Source organism: Rattus rattus, chromosome 7, assembly GCF_011064425.1.
Source record: "Rattus rattus isolate New Zealand chromosome 7, Rrattus_CSIRO_v1, whole genome shotgun sequence".
Classification (NCBI taxonomy): domain Eukaryota; kingdom Metazoa; phylum Chordata; class Mammalia; order Rodentia; family Muridae; genus Rattus; species Rattus rattus.
In genome coordinates this window covers 107,504,349-107,512,474 of record NC_046160.1, presented here as the reverse complement: position 1 = coordinate 107,512,474, position 8,126 = coordinate 107,504,349, and the positions used below count along the sequence as shown (strand labels likewise).

The following is an 8,126-nucleotide window of genomic DNA, read 5'->3' as shown; positions in this document are numbered from 1 at the left end:
CATATGACAGAAAAAAAAAGATGTCCTGATCCTGAACAAATACTCTGTCTACATTTTTTTGTTTTATGAACTATTTTTCTCAAACATCAAGGTTATTGCTTTTGTTCTCCTATATTTATGGTAAATTCATACAGTGCTAGCTGCTACACTATAAAAATCTGAAAACATAAAATAAAACTTTCCAGGACACAGACACACAGAGCTAAACTTGTTAGACTAGCAATTGCTTCTGTGCAGAGTTAGAGTATATGTACAGTGTCCTAATGGAAAATAAATACAGCATGTGTATCATATAATTTTTCTCCCACTACAGATAAACCAATGTACTGACATCCCCAGAGCGGACAAAACAAAGCTTCAGTTCTAAAGTTTATAAGCATGAATCTTGGCAGTTGTCCTTTGGAACTCATAAAAATATATTTTAACTGATACAATAGAGGAAAATAGCTTTGCCTCATAAAAAATGTGTTGCAACTTTCCTTAGAGAACAGATGTCAGAGTGAGATGCTAATGAACATGACCCTAGTCTCCTCTGTCCATCCCACCACAGACACTAAAACTCACAAGTCTAGCACTTGTATGTTACTCCATGTTTCAAAGGATCTAAATTTATATTCATTTTACACGCACAATTCTTGATGCTTTAATCAACATCATTTGTAGGAGCTCACCCAGGAACAGCTAAAATTATATATGGAATCTATAGTTTCTTAATATTTTAAGTATAGTTTTCGTGGATAGAATTACATCTTTACCCCCATAAACTTTCCTATTTCTACCTCCTCCTAGGTATCTCCCTCCATCATTTCCCATTGCCTCCATTTCTTTGAATGTGTGTGTGTGTGTGTTTGTGTGTGTGTGTGTGTGTGTGTATTTGTATGCATCTATATGTTTCCTCAAACTTATCTTTTGAAAATTTAAATATAGTGTAGTAGAGTGTTTGAGAATGGGCTCCTCCACGAGATGTATTTAGGTAATGAATATTCTTCTCATAGGAATGGACTTATTATTCCAATATTAAAAAGCAAAGTTACGTAAAACATTAGTTATGTTACCGTACAAGGCAAAATGGAACATGCTGATGTGAATATATTAAGGATTTGAGATGGGAAGATTATACTATATGATCCTGTTGAGGAAAATATAATGGGAAATGTTCTTTTAAGAAACTAAGAACATAGTGTCTGGGTTTAGACTTTATATGGGATGAATTGCAGGTAGGGCAGTTTCTGGATGGCCTTTCCTTCAGGTTCTGCTTCACATTTTGTCTCCATATTTCCTCCTTAGTGTATTTTGGTCCCCCTTCTAAGTAGGACTGAAGCATCCACATTTTGGTCTGTCTTACTCTTGAGCTTTGTGAAGTCTGTAAATTGTATCTTGCTATTCTGACTACACATCGTGGGCGCTTTTTTTGTGATTGGGTTACCTCACTCAGGGTGATATTTTCTAGTTCCATCCATTTGCATAAGAATTTCATGAAGTCATTTTTTAATAATAGGTTAATAAATCACTGTATGAATGAATGTACTACATTTTCTGTATCCATTTCCCCATTGAAGGACATCTGGGAGTTTTTCCAGCTTCTGGCTATTACAAATAAGGCTGCTACAAACAGTGAAGCAAGTGTCCTGGATATATGCTGGGACATCTTTTGGGTATATGCCCAGGAATTGAATAGCTGGATCCTCAGGTAGCACTATGTCCAGTTTTCTGAGGAACCTCCAGATTAATTTCCACTGTGATTGTACCAGCTTGAAATGTCACCAAAAATGGAAGAGCGTTGCTCTTTCTCCACATCCTCTCCTAACACCTGTGTTTTTGATCTTAGCCATTCTGACTGGTGTGAGGTGGAATCACATGGTTGTTTTGATTTGCATTTCCCCGATGACTAAGGAAGCTGAACATTTCTTTAGGTGCTTCTCAGCCATTCAATATTCCTCAGTTGAGAATTCTTTGTTTAGCTCTGTACCCCACTTTTAATAGGCTTATTTGATTTTGCTGGAGTCTAACTTCCTGAGTTCTTTGTACATATTGGATATAGCCCTCTATAGGATGTAGGATTGGTAAAGATCTTTTCCCAATCTGTTGGTGGCCATTTTGTCCTATAGACAGTGTTCTTTGCCTTACAGAAGCTTTGCAATTTTATGAGGTTCCATTTGTCAATTCTTGATCTTAGAACATAAGCCATTGGCATTCTGTTCAGGAAAATTTCCACTGTGCCCATTTATTCAAAGTCCTTCCCCACTTACTCTTCTAATAGTTTAGTGTATCTTGTTTTATGTGGAGGTCCTTGATCCACTTGGACTTGGGATTTGTACAAGGACATAAAAATGGCTCAATTTTTCTACGTGCTGACCTCCATTTGAATCAGGATATGTTGAAAGGTCTGTGTTTTTTCCCACTAGACGATTTTAATCCTTTGTCATAGATCAAATGACCATAGGTGTTGTATTTGTTTCTGGGTCTTCAGTTCTATTCCATTGATCTACCTGCCTGTATCTGTAGCAATATCATATCATTTCTATCATAATTGCTTTGTAATACATCTTAAGGTCAGGGATGGTGATTTTTCCAGAAGTTCTTTTGTTGTTGAGGATAGTTTCTGCTCTCCTGGGTTTTCCAAATGAATTTGCAAATTGCTCTTTCTAACTCTGTCAAGAATTAAGTTGGAATTTTGATGGGGATTGCATTAAATCTGTAGATTACTTTCGGCAAAATGGCAGACACCCTTGGGGATGCCAAGAAGTGCATGCTGACAAGAGCCTGATATAGCTGTCACCTGAGAGTTTCTGCTAGATCCTGACAAATACAGAGGCAGATGCTCACAGTCAATCATTGGGCTGAGAACAGTTTCCCCAATGGAGGAGTTAGAGAAAGACTGAAGGAGCTGAAGGGGTTTGCAACCCCATAGGAAGAGCAATAATATCAACCATCCAGACCCCTCAATAATCCCAGGGACTAAATCATCAATGTTATGAAAGGACCTTGGTCCTGTGAAGGCTTTATGCCCCAGTGTAGGTGAATACCAGGCCAGGGAGGAGGGAAGGAAGAAGTGGATGGGGGGTTAGGGAGTACCCTCATACAGGCAGGGTAAGGAGGGATGGAATAGGGAGTTGCTGGAGAAGAAACAGGTAAAGGAATAACCTTTGAAATATAGATAAATAAATTATCCAATGAAAGAAAAAAAGTATAGTCCTCATACCTCATCAAGGAAAAGATACATATAAGTAACATTATGCATGCTGAGCAGGTTACATTTATGTTGTAGAAATAGATTTATAGGTATTTAACCACAAATTATATATATATATATATATGTATTATGTAATAATGACTAAAGAAAGAGAGATCATGAATTTGTAAGAGAGCTAGGTGTATGGGAAGGTTTGGAGGGAAAAGGGGAATAGAGAAATGATGTAATCATATTACAGAGCAAAGGAGAGTCACCCATTTCCAAGGTCAAGCACAGAACCATGGACTGAGGAGTCAGAACACTGTAAAAGCTGCAAACAAATAATAGCAATTTTCAGTTAGAGTCCTAGAAAGAAACACCAGATTACCTGATTTTATTCCTGTAATTAGTGTTTCAGAATTTGAGATTCGAGAAGTAAACAAAATAAATTATATTTTTATGCCACTAAGTTTGTGGAAGTTTGTCACTGAAGCAAAAGGAAGCTGGCTTGTGTACAGATTTTTTTATTATTATTTAAAGCAAGAAGTTATAAACAACAAGAAGTTTGACTTGAAGAGAAAACGGTCTAGGATAATTTTGTTCAAGAGTAATTTATCCCTACTTAAAGACAGAATGCCCTACATGTAACAGCTACATGCAAAAAAAGTTATATAATTGTCCTTGGTTTTATGATGATAAATGGAAAATATTAAAATTCTCCAATTGAGGATTGCTTTGAATCTGTAGATTGCCTGTTGTAGGATGGCCATTTTTATTATGTTAATTCTGCCAATCCATGAGCATGGGAGATCTCTCCATTTTCTGAGATCTTTTATTTCTTTCTTGGGAGACTTGAAGTTATTGTCATACAGATCTTCCACTTGTTTGATTAGAGTTATTCCAAGCTATTTTATATTATTTGTAGCTAACGCGAAGGGATAATTTGTTTCTCTGCCTGTTTATCATTTGTATAAAGGAAGGCTACTGATTTATATGAGTTAATTTTATAAGCAGTCACTTTGCTAAAGTTGTTTATCAGCTGTTAAAGTTTTCTGGTAGAATTTTGGGGGTTGTTTCTGTAAACTATCATATCATCTGCAAATGGTGATACCTTTTCTTCTTTCCCAGTTTGTATCTCCTTGATCTCCCTTTGTTGGCTTATTGTTCTAGCTAAACGTTTGAATACTATATTGAATAGACACAGGGAGAGTGCGAATCCTTGTCTTGTTTCCAATTTTAGTGGGGTTGCTTCAAGTATCTCTCCATTTAATTTGATATTGGCTTTTGGTTTGCAGTAAATTTATGTTATTATGTTTAGTTATGTTCCTTGAATTCCTGGTCTCTCCAATACTTTTAACAAGAAGGGGTATTGTATTTTCTCAAATGCTTTTTAAGTATCTAAGGAGATGATCATGCGATTTTTTTTGAGTTTGTATATATAGTGGATTACCTTAAAGGATTTTCTATATTGAACCAACTTTGCATCCCTGAAATGAAGACTACTTGATCATGGTAAGTGATGGTTTTGATGTGTTCTTAGATTCAATTTGCAAGAATTTTATTGAGTATTTTTGCGTCAATATTCATAAGCAAAATTGGTCTGAAGTTCTCTTTTTTTGTAGAGTCCTTGTGTGGTTTAGGTAGCAAAGACAGAGCATCAAGCGAGGCATTGGCTTGCCATTCCATAGTCAAAAATTCTGACTCAGAATTGTTCCTGTCTGAAAGAACTGTGGGGACAAAAATGGAGAATAGCCTGAAGAAAAGAAGGTCCAACAACTGGCCAAAATTGGTATCCAGTTCAATAGGAGGACCTGTGGCCTGACACCATTACTTAGGCTAAGGTGTGTTCACAAAAAAGTGTCTATCATGACTGCCCTCTGAAAGTCCCAACAAGCAGCTGAAAGAGTCCTATGCAGAGGTTTACACCCAACCTATTTACGGAAGCTGCTGACCCCTGTAGTTGAATTAAGGAAAAAGTCGAAGAAGCTGAGGAGGAGGGTGATCCTGTAAGAGGACCAGCAGTCTCAATGAACCTGGACTCCCATGATCTCTCAGAAACTGAACCACCAACCTGGCAGCATCCACCAGCTGATATGAGGCCCCTAACACATATACAGCAAAGGGCTGCTGGGTCTGGATTCAGGCAGAGATGGGGTACCTAACCCTCAAGAGACTGGAGTCCTAGGGACTTTAGGGGTTTTGTGGGGTGGTGGTAGGGTGTGTGGTGTATGTGGAAATGTGGAAATGGGGGTCTGGGGAGGAGAAGTTGTGGGATGTCACCAGTCAGAGGGTGAACCGTGAAGGGGATATAATCTGGAGTGTAAAAAAAAAAAAGATTAAATAAAATTAAGAGAAATTCTCCAATCCAACAAGGTATACAGGAATTTTGTGTTGTTTGGTTCTTATGTTAAAACAATGAGATTTTCTTCCAGCTTTTTCCCAATTCAACCACAGGGGTCCATGGCTTCTGTCCATCATTTGGGTGTTTATGTATCTGCATCTGATTCTTTCAGTTGCATATTGGTCCTCTCAGAGAGCAGTCACGCTAGACTTCTGTCTCCAAGCACACCATAGCATCAATAACAGTGTCAGGCCCCGGTACCTCCCCTTGAGTAGGTTCCCAATTTGGGCCTGTTTCTGGACCTACATTCTCTCATGCTCTTCTTCATTTTGTCCCTGAAGTTCCTTCAGACAGGAACAATACTGGGTCAGACCATTTGACTTTGTGATAGCAACCCCATCCCTCTGTTTGATATCCTGTTCCTCCACTGGAGGTGACCTCTACAAGTTCCCCCTCCTTTTGTAGAGTACTTCAGCCAAGTACCTCCATTTGTGTCCTGATAGTCTTTCACCTGCCAGGTCTCTGGTACCTTCTAGAGCAGTCTCCTCACATCCTACCTCCCAAGGTTGCCTGTGTTTATTCTTTCTGCTGGCCCTCAGGGTTTCAGTTCTGTTTCCTCACCCATTTCCCCCTTTCACCTCCCTGTCCCCGCTCCCACCCAGGTTCCTCCCTCTGCCTCCCCCCAGCCCCCAGACCATAACTGCTTTCTTCTCCCATTCAAGTGGAGGAAGACAGCCCCATGGGAAGTCCAGCAGTCTCAAATGACCAGGATTCCCAAGATCTCTCAGACACTGAGACACCAACCAGGTAGCGTGCACCAGCTACTATGAGGCCCCGGACATATATACAGCAGAGAGGACTATCTGGTCTGGCCTCAGTGAGAGAAGGTGCACCTAATCCTTGAGAGACTTAAGGCCTCAAGGAATGTGAAGGCATGCTGTTTTGGGTGTGGAGGTTGGAGACATCCTCTAGTAGACAGTATGGGGTGGGAGGAGTTATGGGATAGGGAGTGGCCAAAGGGGGCAGGCAGACCAGGAGGTAGAAGTCTGAACTATAGAGTTAAAGAATAAAAATAAATAAATTTAAAATAAAAACAATGAGAACAAAGTAACTGACTGGAATATAAAGATGAGTTGAATGAGCATGCCCCTAGTGGAGAAGGGGGATATTTTCACAGAACCAGTACTTTCCCATACCAACTCCATCTGCTGTCAACCAAAACAGAAGATTTACCATTGAGTTTAAAAAAGGGAAAGACAACAAGATCAACATGCGTGTATACATACACCAGTCACCTTATGTACAATAAAAAAAAAATGGGGACAGGGAAATGAAATCAGAGAGAAAACTAATGTAGTAGTCAGGATGTGGCTGGACCAAAGTGTGGCTTTCTAATTGAGAAAGTATTCTTGGTCTATAACAAAATTCTGCAGTTAAGTAGCAGGTTCCCTTTTTAGTAGAAACTTCTTGTCTGCTTCTGGAACACATTGATCTTATCTTCATCCTTCATTTCCAAAGTGCGGGTGTGTCTGATTTGTTGATTGGTTGCCCATCAAATCGGAATCTGCTCTGCCTCATTGACAAACCCTGTCGTTCATGATAGGCTTTCGTTAGTCTACTGAGTATGCCTCTTAATCTTAAACTGTAACACGGAACCATCCTATAACACCAGCTTCAAATCAATATGATCATCGTTCTCAGTCTTGACTCCTTCCTTGGGTTGCTCATTGGCCATGGCGAGCGCAGGAGTCTCCTCAGTAGTGCTTCACAAAGAGGTACTTGGTCCACACTAAAGGAGCACACAAGCACCAGGAGCAGCAGAAGGAGACAGGGGAAGTGGACAAGGCAGATGGCACAAGCATGTCATACATACAGGTTTTCGTTTTGCTTTTGTTTTCCTTTTTTCTGTTTTTTGTTTGTTTCTGGAGAGACCTTTCAGTTTCATATGTTTTAACTGCACTTAGTATTAGATTTATTGAAAGTTCAATATTATCATATACTAAACATAGACAAATCAAGACTGAATGACTTTATGTTTTCTGGAGATTTTTCAAAAGAAATCTTATCTTATTAGTTATGTATATTGGTACGTACCTGTAATTCCAAAGACTTAAAGGTTTAGGAGTTGAAGAATTTGGTCTATGTGACATCCCCTCCAAAAAGGAGAGAAAGAACAAAAACAATTCAGGTTACTAACTGGAGCATTTCAAAAATTTCCATTATTTTTATATTCATTTTTTATTTATAAAATTTCTTCTAGCTTCTCAAAGCTTTAGTGATGGGCTGTGTGTAAACTATCCCCATTCTCCACTTCGTAACTCTTTCGTATGCATTATTCATACACGGTAACGCTGTTTGCAATTGATTAGTTCATTTGGTTGGTTTTCTCTGACAAAGAATAGATTTCCCTTTACAAGGCCTTGCATTATTCTTTTTCTGCCTCACAGTTTTGGAACGTTTACAGCTGATTCCTTTACAGAGTTTTTCTATTTGCCAATATCTCCATTAACGGAGGCTCATCTGAAAGGACCGTGTCAAGAAAGAGATAAATGCTGGAGTGACTGCCAGTGTTCAAAGGTATTGAATTCTGCAGATGCCTCTTTCATTTTCCTT

The 8,126-nt window shown here is 38.9% G+C and overlaps 1 pseudogene; it reads right to left on the bottom strand.

The window, feature by feature from the left end:
* Positions 1 to 6,966: 6,966 nt before the first annotated feature.
* Positions 6,967 to 7,248, bottom strand: LOC116905836 (annotated as a pseudogene).
* Positions 7,249 to 8,126: the final 878 nt, after the last annotated feature.